The sequence below is a fragment of the Pongo abelii genome, chromosome 11 (genome assembly GCF_028885655.2).
Source record: "Pongo abelii isolate AG06213 chromosome 11, NHGRI_mPonAbe1-v2.0_pri, whole genome shotgun sequence".
NCBI classification, from domain to species: domain Eukaryota; kingdom Metazoa; phylum Chordata; class Mammalia; order Primates; family Hominidae; genus Pongo; species Pongo abelii.
The window spans coordinates 78,078,157-78,093,702 of record NC_071996.2 but is presented as its reverse complement, the minus strand read 5'-3'; the positions used below and the strand labels follow the sequence as shown (position 1 = coordinate 78,093,702).

The window sequence follows — 15,546 nt, the reverse complement described above, 5'->3', positions numbered from 1 at the left end:
AAAAACATAATGTGGTGCATGAACTTCTGTAACACCCCGACAGGGTGTGGGGCAGCACTCCAGAATCAACACTTAATGTTTCTGCAGGAAAATACATGACTCTTCACCCAAAGTAGAAGAAATAAAGCTATAATAGGCTTATGTTGGTTTAGCTTAGATTTTGCTGCCAGATACATTCCAAAAAGTTTAAGGCTTTGGAGTTTTAGAATTGTAGACGGACCTTGATATGGTTTGGCTGTGACCCCACCCAAATCTCATCTTGAATTGTAGTTCCCATTATCCTCACATGTCCTGGGAGGGACCCAGTGAGAGGTAATTTAATCATACGGACAGTTAACTCTCATGCAGTTTTCATGATAGTGAGTTCTCATGAGATCTGATGGTTTTATAAGGGGTTTTATCCCTTTTGCTCAGCAATTCTCCTTGCTGCTGCCAAGTGAAGAAGGACGTGTTTCCTTCCCCTTCCACCATGATGGCAAGTTTCCTGAGGCCTCCCCAGCCATGCTGAACTGTGAGTCAATTAAACTTCTCTCCTTTATAAATTACTCGGTCTTGGGTATGTCTTTATTAGCAGTATGAGAATAGACTAATACAGACCTATATTACTAATAGCTACTTATCCAATACACAAAGAACTCTTGATTATTGTGGAAGATCATCTTTCTCCAGCCTATCTTTATCAAATTCAAATGTCAAATCTTTATTGCCAAAACACTTTACAAACTTCTAATTTTTTTAAATTAGAAGTTTACCTTAAAAACTCCTTTCTTGAAAAAAGCTCACCATCAAAATATTGATATACAGACTAGATTCAAACAAGGATTTAGTATGTGGAATGTGACACTTTTTTTCCAGGCAATGAGTTAAGTACCTAAAATATATTGGTTTAAAGATTTAATTCCTGTGAAAGCAGATTTTTGAATATAAATGGTTTTCTCAGGGTGTCAGGCACATTCTCACACACTGTGCAGGTTTCCCTGGGTCATTGAAGGGGGCCTCTGTAATAATGCATCTGACTAAGATCACATACACACATACACACACACACACGCTCAAATTTGCATGTGTTTTGCCATAAACATACATTTGGCAAGAAAATAATCCAAGTTATACAAATGAAGTGCACTCCACAAATCTATTTCAAAGACACACACCACCCTGACCATATGCTCTTCAGTTTATCCCATACATGAAAATCAATGTTGGCACTGAGTGTTTCTGTACACAAAGGGCATGGGTAGTTTTAAAAAGAATACTGTAAAGAATGTGAGTTTTTAAAAAAACATCTCATGTAGTTTTTGATTCCTCCTAGGCCTGATTTTTTAGGACCCAGGTTTGGAGAGCCAGGCTAATTAGTACGGCTTCTTTATAAAAGTTTTAATCTGTGAAATGTAGCTTTTCAGAGTTCTCAAGGGAATGAATATGGGTGGCCAGGGTTTTGAAGTGAATGCGGCAATCACAGGCTGTTCTCTTTAGGAAACACTGCAAATGGCTAAATGAGCTCTGGGTGAAATCGTAGGAGGCCTTTGGCAAGCAACACTTCTGAATGTGTAATTTCTAAAAAAATATACATACATCTGTGCTTTATAACCAAAAGGTAAGGTAATGGATAGTAAATTTTCTTTCTACTGGTTCTAAGCTCCTTGAAGATGAAGAAACCAGATCTTTGCAGAAGCTCAACAAATATTTGCTAACTGGACTTAATTTCAAATGACATTTAAACTAGAAAATTCAGTGAAATCTTTTTGGGTTGAGGGTCAGTTTAAGTTTTAAAAGTAAACAACAGGGGTGATTTGGATGGGAACAGAGGTTCTAGGAAGCAAGGCCTTCAATGGAAACCCACCTTGTCGCTATTTTGGAACTGTCAGGAGCTCCATTTGGCTGATGATCCAGCAGGTGTGAGCACAGGTGGAGACTCACATGAACCAGGCAGCATATCCCCATTTGCTGACATTGTGAAAGAAGGCCCACAGGACCCTACACCGCAGACCAGAGCCCATGGCTGAGTGGGGAAATTGCCGGCTGCCATGGCCACTGCGGCAGCATGAGGCTCTTTGCCTTCACACGGGGAAAGCATGGGTCTGGCCTTTCCAGCAGAATTTTTAGAGTGCTTTTTTGAATTTAGAGCTAGCAGGGAATATCATGCCTTTTTCTTTCCTAACTTCCAGTATCAGGATCTCAGTGTCCAAGTTTGAGCAAGGTGAAATAAAAGAAAACCAAAGCACATTTCAGGGCTCTGGTGAGGCTGCTGGTACAGGCTTCAGCCCCAAGATCTCAGTCGCTGCGGCCTTGAGCCTTTCGTGTTTTCTCTTGAGCTTGTCCTTCAGGTGTGATGCAGGGCTTGGCCAGCTGAGGAGATGGAGAGCCCCTCCCAGCCAGCCCTCCTCCCTCAGGGGATTCCACAGTGAGCAGGGCACAGCCGTGCTGTCCCCAGAACTCCCCAAACTCTGGGTGGTAATGGTCTGCCAGCAGTTACAGTTGTTGATCTTATAATTGAAATATAAAAGGGGCTCGCAGCTGTCAGGAACAGATTTAACAGGGTGTCTCTGTTCCCATATTGCGGGCTGCTGCGACTTTGTAATTGTGCGGTGTGTTTACAGGCGTCGCAAGACGGGTTAGGGAAGGAAGCAAATAAAGAAATCCCTTGGAACCGTTTGTAGGGCTTGGGCCCCAGGGCAGGAGGATATGTTGGCCAAGTGTCTAAAATACTGTTGCTAAACCAGCAGGGTCTGTGGTTTCCAAGGCTGGGCTAGTCTACAGAATAATTCGTTTTGCTACTATTGTGCATAAGGGCCCCCCTGTCATCTCTTCACTGGAGACTCTAACCTTCACTTAAAAACTGTCCTCTGCTTAATGCTCTGTTTTTCCTTTGATTTCTACAATACATGATATTAATGATAACATGTCCTTGGCCTTCTTTTATTTGTATTTTTAAGGTAACCTCTTGCTCTACCTTTTACTTCTAACCTTTCTCTGTCACTTTGTCTGGATTTACAGTTAAATGGGGAAAATAGAGCTTGGCCTCTCCCTGCAGTCATGACTGGGAAGCTTGAGCTGACCGATCTCATCTTGTTTCATGCTTTCTGAGTTTTATTCATTCCTGCTGTTTTAATGGTCCTCTTTCTCTTGCTAACTTCACACAGCATTTTCCTTTTTTTCTCTTAACACTGGCATTTTAAATGCTATAATTTTAACCTTGATAGAGACTAAACAGCAACAACAACAAAAGTTAAAGTGTGGATTTTGAACTTCTTACTCACTGTGACCATTATTTCAGAGATAAGTGACTATAATTTAGCTCCAGTCATCATCTTTATTTACTCCTACTCCTTTATGGCCAAGTTTGGCCATTCTTTAATTTTGAAGCTATAATGTTTAGCAAGGATGATTACAGGGACACTTCCATTCAGAAAGGAGGGTTCAAAGGCTGGGTACTCCTTACTATGCCTTTGGAATAGTAATAGTAATAGTAATTGACATCTTCATCCTCATTTCCTCATCTGTGAGATGAAGAAAATAATAATGCATCTCCTTGGACTCCTGTGAGGATTGAATGAAATGACACATGAACAAATCCAGCACAGAACCTAGTGCCCAATCAATGTTGATTGATGCTGATGTTGTCGTAATATTAATCTAGAAAGCTGACTCCTGCTACGTAGCCTTTGTCTTTCCAAACGCATTTTGGTTTTTTTTAATTTGTTAAGCTAAGGGTACTTAGCTGTTACAAGGATACTCGGTTAACTGTTAAGCCATGAAGTTCCAGAAAGTCTTCCCTCTGAATTGAAGAATGGCATCCTTGGCCAGATGCTTTTCGATGACTGGAGGAGGAAAAGAAAAGTTTATCAGCTATTCTATTTATTACATCCAGTCCCCCCTGAAATCCCTGCTTACTGTGAAAGCTGACCCCCTTCCCCAACATTTGGGCAAAGGGCAACCCAGGCTTCCTTTGAATTCTTTGACAAAGGTCTTCTGGCCTTGGGCTGCTCTTTAAGGAAGCACTAGTTGGTTCCTCAAACCTGGAGGCTTTTGAGCAGGAAACCTCAGGGAGCCAACTCTGCCTCTAAATATCCATGTGACCTTATGGTAATGACTTTCTTCGGACCTCGCTTTCCTCTTGACCAAGGAGCCACATTATTTTAGGCCCTTTAATAAATCATTGTGATTGTTTTTCAATCAGTATCATCAGAAAGCCCTTGACTGGACCTGAGCACTTCGCTGAATACCCTACAACAGATCTAAATTCAGTTTAACCTGAAACTTGTTTGCTGTGTGCCTACCATGTGTCAGGAACTGGGAGAGCTACAGAGAGGTGGACGTAAGAAATGTGCATGTTCAAACTGTAACAGGAAGTGTTATGAAAGCACAGAAGCAATGCAAGGGCAAAGATAAAGAAATGTAGACATTGACACTTCCCTCAAATTACTTGCCCTCTGGACACACACGCAGTACTAGGGCTATTCATTCAGCATATGTAAATATGCCTATGTAATATGACCCCAGCAGCAACAGCGGGATGAGTGTTTAGATGGTGCTTCACATAGGCTAGGCCCTGCTTTCAAGGCTTCAACATATCAACTCTATCCTCTCAGCAACCTTATAAAGAAGATTGTTGTAGTCCATTTTATGCTGTTGATAAAGACAAACCCGAGACTGGGAAGAAAAAGAGATTTAATTGGCCTTACAGTTCCACGTGGCTGAGGAGGCCTCAGAATCATGGCGGGAGGCGAAAGGCACTTCTTACATGGCAGCGAGAGAAAATGAGGAAGAAGCAAAGGCAGAAACCCCTAATAAACCCATCAGATCTCATGAGAGTTATTCACTGTCACGAGAATAGCACCGGAAAGACTGGCCCCCATGATTCAATTACTTCCCCCTAGGTCCCTCCCACAACACGTGGGAATTCTGAGAGATAAAATTCAAGTTGAGATTTGGGTTGGGACACAGCCAAACCATATCATTTTGCCCCGGCCCCTCCCAAATCTCATGTCCTCACATTTCAAAATCAGTCATACCTTCCCAACAGTCTTCCAAAGTCTTAAGTCACTTCAGCATTCACTCAAAAGTCCACAGCCTAAAGTCTCATCCCAGACAAAGCAAGTTTCTTCCACCTATGACTCTGTAAAATCAAAAGCAAGTTAGTTACTTCCTAGATACAATGGGAGTACATGCAATGGATAAATACAGCCATTCCAAATGAGAGAAATTGACCAAAACAAAGGGACTACAAGCCCCATGCAAGTCCAAAATCCTGTAGGGCAGTCAAATCTTAAAGCTCCAAAAGGATTTCCCTTGACTCCATGTCTCACGTTCAGGTCATGCTGATGCAAGAGGTTGGTTCCCATGGTCTTAGGCAGCTCTACCCCTGTGGCTTTGCAGGGTACAGCCTCCCTCCCAGCTGCTTTTGCAAGCTGGCATTGAGTGTCTGCAGCTTTTCCAGGCACACAGGGCTATCTGTAGGTGGATCTACCATTCTGGCATCTGGAGGACAGTTGCCCTCTTCTCACAGCTCCACTAGGCAGTGCCCCAGTAGGGACTGTCTGTGGGGGCTTCTACCCCACATCTCCCTTCCACACTGCCCTAGCAGATGTTCTCCATGAGGGCCCTGTGCCTACAGCAAACTTTTGTCTGGGCATCCAGGCATTTCCATACACCTTCTGAAATCTAGGTGGAGGTTCCCAAACCTCAGTTCTTCACTTCTGTGTGCCTTGAGGCTCAACACCACATGGAACATGCCAAGGCTTGGGGCTTCCAATCTCTGAAGCCACAGCCTGAGCTGTATGTTGGCCCCTTTCAGCCATGGCTGGAGTGGGTGGGACACAGGGCACCAAGTCCCTAGGCTGCACACAGCACAGGGACCCTGGGTCTGGCCCACAAAACCACTTTTTCCTCCTGGGCCTCCAGGCCTGTGATGGGAGGGGCTGCCATGAAGGTCTCTGACATGGCCTAGAGACATTTTCCCCATAGTCTTGGGGATTAACATTAGGTTCCTTGCTACTTATGCAAATTTCTGCAGCTAGTTTGAATTTCAGGAAATAGGTTTTCTTTTCTATTGCATAGTCAGGCTACAAATTTTCCAAACTTTTATGCTCTGCTTCCCTTATAAAACTGAATGCCTTTAACAGCACCCAAGTTACCTCTTGAACACTTTGCTGCTTAGAAATTTCTTCTGCCAGATACCCTAAATCATCTTTCTCAAGTTCAAAGTTTCACAAATCTCCAGGGCAGAGGCAAAATGCCACCAGTGTCTTTGCTAAAACATAACAAGAGTCACCTTTACTCCAGTTCTCAACAAGTTCCTCATCTCCATCTGCAATCACCTCAGCCTGCACCTTATTGTCCATATCACTATCAGCATTTTGGGCAAAGCCATTCAACAAGTCTCTACAGAGTTCTAAAGTTTCCCACATTTTCCTGTCTTCTTCTGAGCCCTCCAAACTGTTCCAACCTCTGCCTGTTACCCAGTTCCAAAGTTGCTTCCACATTTTTGGGTATCTTTTTAGCAATTCCCCACTCTATTGGTACCAATTAACTGTATTATTAGTCTGTTTTTACACTGCTGATAAAGACTTACCCAAGACTGGGAAGAAAAAGAGGTTTAATTGGACTTACAGTTTCACATGGCTGGGGAGGCCTCAGAGTCATGGCAGGAAGCAAAAGGCACTTCTTACATGATGGCAGCAAGAGAAAATGAGGAAGAAGCAAAAGCAGAAAGCCCTAATAAACCCATCAGATCTCGTGAGACTTACTCACTATCATGAGAATAGCACAGGAAAAACCAGCCCCCATGATTTAATTACCTCCCCCTGGGTCCCTCCCACAACATGTGGGAATTCTGGAAGATACAATTCAAGTTGAGATTTAGGTGGGGACACACTCAAACCATATCAAACATGATATATTAGATTGATGCATTGGTTTTGCCGTTAAAAGTCATGGCAAAAACCGCAGTTACTTTTACACCAGCCTAATAATGTTTCCATTTAAAAGATGAGGAAATTGAGGCATGTGCCCAAGCTCACACAACTAGCAAGTGACAGAGCCAGATTTATGAACACAGAAAGTCTGGCTCTAGAGTCTACATTTTTTTTTTTTTTTTTGAGACAACGTCTCACTGTTGTTGCCCGGACTGGAGTGCAATGGCGTGATCTTGGCTCACTGCAAGCTTTGCCTCCTGGTTCCAGCAATTCTCCTGCCTCAGCCTCCTGAGTAGCTGAGATTATAGGAGCCTGCCACCACTCCTGGCTAATTTTTGTATTTTTTTTTTTTTTTTTTTTAGTAGAGATGGGTTTTTACCATGTTGACTAGGCTGGTCTTGAACTCCTGACCTCAGGTGATCCACCCACCTTGGCCTCCCAAAGTGCTGGGATTACAGGCGTGAGCCATCACACCTGGCCTACATTTTATTTTTGTAAACCAAATGATATCTTGCCTCAATCTCACAAGGGTGGACAGAACATTCAATTTCAGTCATTGTAGGGTGGTCATTCCCTATCTTAGAGTCTTAAAAGAGTCAGGGGTTGAGAAAGCCCTTACATCGTCCTGAAAAATGTGGGGAAAGGCTGGATTCTCAGTCCACTGTGATTGCATTGGGGAACAGATGTTCTTTGCCAGGCTGGCTCCAGCACACCACTACCTTAGAATTCACTCCTCCATCCAAGGCCATGCTACCTCCTCTAAGTGAGAGAGCACTGCCTTCAACCATCAGCCGTATGTGCATCTTCTTTCCAGTTTTAGGAAATCATTCTCATCCCTTCTGCCGTTCTCTCTTCAGTGAAGCCTTCCTCCTTACAGAATATCTACAGAACTCCACTTTGGAAACAAAAGCCTCTTAGAAGGAACAAGAGGGTAACAGTGTTCTTTCTTGACACATTCCTGCCAGGTAAATAAGCAGAGTTAATTTCTCACTCAGGTTAAATTGCTTTCAAATATTCTTGGATGTGAAGAGAATTTCACCTTTGCTCTTGCAATGCTCCTGTGAAGCAAGCCTCCTTAACTACAGAAACCACATTTGGGCTACGTTTCAAATTAAGGATATCCTTGCAGTTCTATAATACTTGAAATGATGCAAGCAATTTATTGAGCTGGTGCAGAAAGGAGGAAGGAAAAAAAAAGACTGCCAGAAAGCCCTCAGCCATGGAGGTGAGCGTCTGACCCTGTGATGTTGCCTTGTCTATATAATTTGCTGCATGTTGCATCACACAGTATATGCCAACCTTTTTCTGCCTGCTCAAAAAAGGTGATGCTAATTAGATCAGGCAAATAGCTGCTGTTGTTGATTCATTTGAAAATGATTATTCCAAGGCAGTGTGTTATTACCCAGCAAGTCACGGCTTTCCCTATGAAGGCTCTGAGGTGGCTGCCAGACTCCAAAGTCGGAGGTGGAATTTGAGGCTAGCAGTGCTGGCTGGGGCAATGTTAGAGCTGGGGTCACTCCTAGAGCCTTCATCTGAGGACAAGAAAAAAAATCTATTTACATTTAGGAACTTAATCCCTTCGGGTTGGTATGGACTCCACTATCAATTCAGTGCCAATAAATATCAAATGGGACACTTGCCATGTGCAAAACATAAAACAGTGGATTGCACAAAATCAAATAGGAAAGTGGTGCCTCACTATAAAGGTTCTTACACATCAGTGAAAGAGCTAAGATGCTGACCCAAGTAATAATGCAGAATGTTGCAAGTACGGCAATTAAGTGAAATAGTAAGAGTATACTTGATAAAGTGGCAAGTTTTCTACATGTTATTTATTTGGTATATTATAATTATAAATAATATACTATGGGAACACTAAGGATGTACAGATTCATTTTGTAGAGGGTAGACACAGAAATACAGATAGGGAAGGGCTTCGTGAAGAAAGAAGCATTTGAGCTGCTTTTTGAAGTATGAGCAAAGTTTTAAAAATTAGTGAAGCCAAAAACAAAAATAGAAAGAATGAATAAGATCTGGTATTTGATAGCACAACAGGAGGACTATAGTCAATAATAATTTTCTAATTTGTATTTTATTTTTATTTTTTGAGACGGGGTCTCACTCCAGTTGCCCAGGCTGAAGTGCAACCCGATCCAGTGGTGCGATCTCACTGCAGCCTCGAACTCCTGGGCTCAGATGATTCTCCCACATCAGCCTCCTGAGTAGCTGGGACTACAGGCATGTGCCACCATGTCCACCTGGCTAATTTTTTGTATTTTTAGTAGAGATGGGATTTCGTCGTGTTGCCCAGGCTGATCTTGAACTCATAGGCTCAAGCAATCCACCCACCTCAGCCTCCCAAAGTGCTGAGCCACTGAGCCTGGCTCCCATAGTCAATAGTAATTTAATTGTACATTTAAAAATAACTAAAAGAGCATAATTGAACTGTTCATAACATGAAGGATTAATTCTTGAGGGGATGGAGACCCAATTTTCCATGATGTGATTATTATGCATTGCATGCCTATACCAAAATATCTCACATATGCCACAAATATATGCACCTACTATGTACTCTAAAAAATTAACAATTAAAAAAATAGTGGAAAAAACAAGTAAGCCCCCCAACCCCACAAAAAAAGCAACAAATCTGTGTTAGCTGGTACAATTTGAAAATCAGAGGCAAAAATAGAAGTAATACAGTACACATACTTAGAAATATAATTAGATCATGGAGCATCTTAAATTTGGACATAAAAAATTTGGATCGTCTTTTTTTTTCTTCAACTTTTATTTTAAGTTCAGGGGTACATGTGCAGGATGTGAAGGTGTGTTACCTAGGTAAAGGTGTGCCATGGTGGTCTGCTGCACAGATCAACCCATCACCTAGGTATCAAGCTCAGCATGCATTAGCTATTCTTCCTCATGCTCTCGCTCCCCCAGTCCCCACCACCAAAAGGCTCCAGTGTGTGTTGTTCCCCTACCATGTGTCCATGTGTCCTTATCATTCAGCTCCCACTTATAAGTGAGAACATGCAGTGTTTGGTTTTCTGTTCCTGCATTAGTTTGCTGAGGATAATGGCTTCCAACTCCATTCATGTCCCTGCAAAGGACATGATCTCGTTATTTTTTATGGCTGCATAGTATTCCATGGTGCATATGTACCACATTTTCTTTATCCAGTCTGTCATTGATGGGCATTTAGGCTGATTCCACATCTTTGCTATTGTGGATAGTGCTGCAATGAACGTACACATGCATGTATCTTTAACATAGAAAAATGTATATTTTGGGGGGTATATACCTAGTAATGGGATTGCTGGGTCAACTGGTATTTCTACCTCTAAATTTCTTTCCATTAAGACAAATAAATGTCTTCTTTCTATTAAGACAATGCAGGGCCGGGCGCAGTGGCTCACGCCTGTAATCCCAGCACTTTGGGAGGCCAAGGAGGGTGGATCACAAGGTCAGGAGATCAAGACCATCCTGGCTAACACGTGAAACCCCGTTTCTCCTGAAAATACAAAAAAAATTAGCCAGGCGTGATGGCGGGCACCTGCAGTCCCAGCTACTCGGGAGGCTGAGGCAGGAGAATGGAGTGAACCCGGGCAGCAGAGCTTGCCAGGAGGCAGAGTGAGCCGAGATCACACCACTGCACTCCAGCCTGGGCAACAGAGTGAGACTGTCAAAAAAAAAAAAAAAAAGACAATGCAGAACATAAGTGCTTCTTAGAAAAGGCTATATGTAAAAAAAACCCCAAGGCATATAAAAGTAGCCACAGTAGGTAGACTTTCTATACCATTGTTGAGGAAAATCTAAAAAATATGTGAAAATTTTTTTTTGAGGTTTGTGTTTCCAGGGACACAGATTCTAGATAAAAATTGGCCCATTATAATCCAATAGCATTGAAACCGATTTCATTGCTCCCAATAAAGAACATGTTTTCCCTTTTTGCCTTCTGTTTAAATTCCTCTTTCTCCTTGTGAAGCAGTTAATGTGCTGAAGCAAAGTGCTTAGCCCACCTCCAAACCTTTAAAATGTAGTTAATTACAAGATAGTCCAATTTAAACTTTACGACATTCTTGATACCAGAATGTATGGTGGTTCCTTTCTGTTAATCAGCAGAAGGGAGGCAGTGTGGTGCCAGGCGGTGGTCCTGGGAAGAGCACCAGGCTGCTCCAGGCGGGAAAGGGCTCTGAATCCCAGGTCTGCCTCCCACTGGCTCCAGAAGAGATCACTTCACCCCTTCTCAATCCACAGAATGAGGCAATTGCATTGGATTGTGTTCCATTTACCTTCACAAACATTCTCTGAACTAAACAAGAAAAATGGTGAAACATGGGCAGTTAAACAGCGTGTATTGAAAAAGGAACAAAATAATGTCTTTTGCAGCAACTTGGATGGAGCTGGAGGCCACTATTCTAAGTGAAGTAACTCAGGAATGGAAAACCAAATAAATGTTGTCACTCACAAGTGGGATCTAAGCTATGAGAATGCAAAGGCATAAGAATGATATAATGGACTTTGGGGACTTAGGGGGTAGAGTAGGAAGAGGGTATGGGATAAAAGACTATATATTGGGTACAGTGTACACTGCTCAGGTGACCGGTCCACCAAAATCTCAGAAATCGCCAGTAAAGAATTTATTCATGTAGCCAAATACCACTTGTTCCCCAAAAACTACTGAAATAAAAATACATAAATAAAAATGAAAACATGTATTGAGAATGCATAAATGATACTCTATAGTGTCACTTACTTACAAGTTCACTTCTGTGATAACACATACAGGAGCAATGGATCCACTCAGTCAGACAAGGAGGCCAGAGATACAGATTACCTGAAGTAAGAAATGATTTTATTTTCAAACTAAAAGAATTATATTATATATTCTTCTTCCTAATCCTCAACCTACAAATGGCATTTCAGGAAGTCAACAATAGAATGCATCCTATGTACCTGATTTTTGCATCTCCCAATTGTGTCCTATCAAATAATTTGATTTTAGCCCTGTAGTTAGATTATTAACTTTAGAGTGGCACAATCTGAAGCCAAAAACACTAGGAGAATTTAAAGAAGATATTTGGACTGACAGCAAAAATTTTAAATATTTTTTACATCTTTTAAAGTTTTTTTGTGTTTTATATTTGTTTTTGTTTGTTTGTTTGTTTGTTTGTTTTGAGATGGAGTCTCACTCTTTCACCCAGGCTGGAGTGCGGTGGTGCAATCTCGGCTCACTGCAACCTCCACCTCCTGGGCTCAACTGATTCTCATGCCTCAGCCTCTCCAGTAGCTGGGGTTACAGGCATGCATCACCATGCCTGGCTAATTTTTGTATTTTTATTAGAGACAGTAGAGATAGGGTTTCACCACGTTGGCGAGGGTGGTCTTGAACTCCTGAACTCAGGTGATCTGCCCACCTCAGCTTCCCAAAGTGCTGGGATTGCTGGTGTGAGCCACCGTGCCAGGCCTATATCTTTTAAGGTTGATTGATGTCTTTATAAACTTGAAGTTCGTAGGTCCTGTCTAAAGATTCTTATCTGTATGGCAGAAACCTGCATGCTGCTACTTTAATTTCCTTTACCTTTATGTGTCTTTGAGAAATTTCATAATTCCATTAAAAAAACTTAATATCTTATGCCCAGAAATTAATTTGTCTCCTGAAGATTTGAGGAGAAAAAGCCAACTTCTCTCATAATAGAAGTTCATATTACAAGAAGTAGAGAAGGAGGGCACACAGCTCAAAGTAGAAGTATCTACGTCAGGATTGCCTCTGAACATGAATATAATGAGGAAATGTTGTAAAAAATTATTAATGTGATTTTTCTCTGTTGCATCTCTGAGCTCATGATCTTCTCTCCAATCAGCTGGCAATATCCTTGTATCTAAGGTGAGAACAGGGTAGGTATGAAGGAATGCAAGGAAAACAAAAAAAAATTACATATCTGACATTCAACATACAATTTTGTAGCAAGACAACAGTCATGCAACCCAGATTATTACCTTGACATAGGGTTTCCTACATTTCTTTATTTCTTCCATCTTTAACATAACCAGAAGCAAGGATGGAGAATGAAGATCACTGAGTTCTCCTGTCATGCAAAGAAAATATTCTTTCTGCTATGGCAGCCAGGCATAAGGCTTGCTATACAATGGTAGAAAAAGGATATAACATAGCGGAGATAAAAAAAAGAAACTGCTTTTGGCCTGGAGGATTTGAGCAAGAAGCAGGAGGAAGAAGCAAAAGATGAAGAAGAGGAAAGGTAAATAGTGAGGGAGGTGACACCAAGGGCAGAGAGGGCTACTGCCCCTTGCCCACTGGGGCTCAAGGACTTCCCAGCACCAATGTGGGGTGGCCTCATCAGAGAAGTAGTGGCAGCCTAACCCAGTTGTTTAGCCAGAAAGGGCCTGAGTTGAACTCTCCCAGCAAATCCCTGACTGCTTAGGGCATAAAAGGTGCCGAGAAATTAGCCTATGCCTTGTAGAGGGACCAAGCAGTTTCCTGAAGGTACAGCTGCTGAGTCTGCCAAAAGGGCTCCCTCATCAAGGGCCACAGTCTTTGTTGCCAAGGGCACTAGGTCTGGGATGAGGTTCGCTGGATAAAATACAGGACATCTAGTTACATTTGAATTTCAAATAAATAACAAATCATATCACATGTAATATTTGGGACATATACTAAAATTATTCATTGTTTAACTGAAATTCAGATAGACAACTGAGATTTAAGTAGGTGTCCTATAGTTTTGTTTGCAAAATCTGGCAACCTTACATAGGCCTCACCAAGAGCTGCCACCAGACTTTAGTCAGGGCACTACCATGCTCACATCAAGCCAGGGGCATGTCCAGACCATAAGTTACATGAGCCAAGGACCTCACCTGCCAATGTCAACAAGATGACCACTGACCAGGGACTTGTGTGGACACTGCTGTGCCAGAGCCAGTGGACAGGGTAAGGACTCTACTTAGACCTAACTGTCCTGAGGTCACATACTCCCCCTACATCTAGAAGCACCTCACAGAGAAAAGCAGGGGTAGAGAGGTATCTGTGAGTGTGTTGGTCTGTTCATGCTGCTCTAACAAAGTATGTGAGACTGGGTGATTTGTAAAGAACAGTAATTTATTTTGTCATGGTTCTAAAAGCTGGAAGTCCAAGATCAAAGTGGCAACAGATTTGGTGTCTGATGAGGACCTAATTTCTGCTTCCAAGATGGTGCCTTGCTGCTGCATCCTCCAAAGGGGGTGAATGCTGTCCTCATATGTTGGAAGTAGTGGAAGGGCAAAAAAGGGCCTGGCTAGCCTATCCCTTTTACAAGGTCACTAACCCCATTCATGAGAGTTCCACCCTCATGACTTATCACCTCTAAAGACCCCACCTCTTAATACTATCACACTGGGGTTTAAGTTCCAACATATGAATTTTGGAGAGACACATACATTCCAACCATAGCAGAGAGTTAGGGAAATTTATTTGCAAATCATTGTATCAGACCAAGCTATAAACTGGAGTAAGCCACAAAACATACATTTTGCCAGGCATGGTGGCTCATGCCTGTTATCCTAGTACTTTAGGAGGCCAAGGCAGGCTGATTGCTTGAGCCCAGGAGTTTGAGATAAGCCTGCACAACATGGTGAAACCCCTCCATAAAAAAAAATACAAAAACTAGCCAGGCATGGTGGCACATGCCTACTGTCCCAGCTACTCGGGAGGCTAAGGTAGCCTGTGCTTAAGCAACTGCACTCCAGCCTGGGTGACAGAGTGAGACCCTGTCTCTCTCTCTATATATGTATATTTTTATATTTTTCCCTGATACTCAGAGCAGGGTTTCATAGAGAAAATAAATCAGGAAATAAATCACTGACTCAGGGTCTCACTCTGACACCCAGGCTGGAATGCAGTGGTGTGATCATAGCTCACTGCAGCCTCAAACTCCCAGCCTCAAGCAATCCTCCCACCTAGGCCTCTGGAGTTACTGGGATTACAGGTGTGAGCCAAATTTTAAAAGCGAATTTTCTCTGCATATCTGACTTGCAATGTGAGCAAAGCTGTGATTCCCCACTCCATGTCTATCTGGAATTGTTACAGAAACACTAGGGGTTTGGTCTAGGTCCTGCTGCTTGCTGCACAGAAGGCCAATCGCTGAGACAACAACTATTGCTAAGGAAGAAAGCTTTAATCAGGTGCTGCAGAGAAGGAGATGGGAGTTCAGTCTCAAATCCATCTCCCTGACAGACTAAGACTAGGGGTTTATATAGCAGGGAAGAAATGTAACAATGTGGAAGAAAATAGGGAGGGGCAAGGAAGCAATCATGATGAATGAGGGGTCTAGCATCTCATTGTCTGGATGTGGTGATCTGGTGAGTTTCAGTTCTTTGATACTTTTTTTTGAGAGGCCTGAAGGTGGTTTCCTGAGGAAAGAACTCAGATAAAACAAATGTGAGGTTCAAGCTTTAAGATCATAAGGTCTTATGCTTATTTATCCAAAAAACTATCTACAGGACTATTAGGTCAGTTTCACGATGAGTTTTTAAGAAAAGAGAAAAAAGGAATGATAGATTGTCAGGAGAAGCCCCAGCTATGTCCCCATCAATGAAATCACACCTTCACCCCTCACTCCCATAGCTCCTC

At 42.3% G+C, this 15,546-nt stretch overlaps 1 long non-coding RNA gene across 1 annotated transcript; it reads right to left on the bottom strand.

Annotated features, from left to right (window-relative positions):
• Positions 1-2,303: 2,303 nt before the first annotated feature.
• On the bottom strand, positions 2,304-6,719 carry LOC129058039 (uncharacterized). The gene is made up of 3 exons (XR_008522862.1): positions 6,613-6,719; positions 5,016-5,119; positions 2,304-3,821 (listed from the first exon to the last, which is right to left on the bottom strand). It is a non-coding gene; the product is annotated as an uncharacterized LOC129058039 (long non-coding RNA).
• Between the last annotated feature and the right edge of the window lie 8,827 nt (positions 6,720-15,546).